The sequence below is a fragment of the Crocodylus porosus genome, unplaced genomic scaffold, assembly GCF_001723895.1.
Source record: "Crocodylus porosus isolate Cpor-Errol unplaced genomic scaffold, CroPor_comp1, whole genome shotgun sequence".
Lineage (NCBI taxonomy): Eukaryota > Metazoa > Chordata > Crocodylia > Crocodylidae > Crocodylus > Crocodylus porosus.
The window spans coordinates 32,427,374-32,428,503 of NW_017728931.1; the positions used below are offsets into that span (position 1 = coordinate 32,427,374).

A 1,130-nucleotide genomic window follows, 5' to 3' on the forward strand; every position below is an offset into this window, starting at 1 on the left:
TGGTCTTCCATCCCTCTGAGTTACCTAGGGTTATGCCCAGTGACACCAACAGGAGGATCCGAGTAATTATAGGCCAGTCAGTCTCACCTCCATCCTTGGAAATGTGTTTGAAAAGATTATGAAGGATCATATTTGTGGGAGTCCAGCAGGAAAAATAATGCAGCAGGGCAACCAGCATGGATCTGTAGCAGGTAGATCGTGTCTGACCAATCTGGTTTCGTTTTACGACAGGGTCACAAAACGCTTAGATGCAGGAGTAGAGGTGGGTGTCATTTTCTTCGATTTGAGCAGGGCCTTCAATACAGTATCTCATCCCATTCTCATAAATAAATTAAAAGGCTGTGACACAGATGTTTACATGGTCCAGTGGGTGGCAAATTGGCTGAGCGGTTGCACCCAGAGAGTGGTAGTAGATGGGTCGGTAGTGACCTAGAAGGATGTGGGTAGTGGGGTCCTGCAGGTTCGGTCCTTGAACCTGTACTCTTCAATATCTTCATCAGTGACTTGGATGTGGGTGTAAAGTGTACTCTGGCCAAGTTTGTGGATGATACTAAATTATGGGGTGAAGTGCACAATCCGGAGGTTAGGGAACGATTACAGGCAGACCTGGATAGGTTAGAAAAGTGGGCAGTACACAATAGGATGTAGTACAGCAAGGACAAGTGCAGAGGGCTGCACCTAGGGTGGAAAAATATCCAGCACACCTACTGGCTGGGAAGTGACCCTCTCAGCAGCACAGAAGCAGAAAGGGATCTTGGAGTCATCAATGTGCTGAAATCATCAGCAAAGCTAACAGCACTTTATCATGTATTAGTAGGTGCATGATGAATAGATCCAAGGAGGTGATACTTCCCCTCTATGCAGCACTGGTCAGACTGCAGTCGGAGGACTGTGTCCAGTTTTGGGTGACGTACTTCAAGAAAGATGTTGATAGACTGGAGACGGTCCAGGGGAGGTCCACTCATATGGTTAGGGGCTTACAAGACGAGCCCTGCAAGGAGAGACTGAGGGACCTGGACCTCTTCAGTCTCCACAAGAGAAGGCTGAGAGGTGATCTTGTGGCTGCCTACAAATTTATTAGGGGGACGCAGCAAGGGATCGGAGATGCTCTGTTCACCAGGGCACCTCTT

At 48.2% G+C, this 1,130-nt stretch overlaps 1 protein-coding gene across 1 annotated transcript in view; it reads right to left on the reverse strand.

The window, feature by feature from the left end:
• Positions 1–704, reverse strand: part of LOC109316432 (nicotinamide N-methyltransferase-like) — a 17,347-nt gene extending 16,643 nt beyond the window's left edge. The window contains exon 1 of the transcript XR_002102839.1: positions 679–704. The gene's annotated coding sequence lies outside the window, so the exon portion shown is untranslated. The remainder of the gene's footprint in view (positions 1–678) is intronic.
• Positions 705–1,130: the final 426 nt, after the last annotated feature.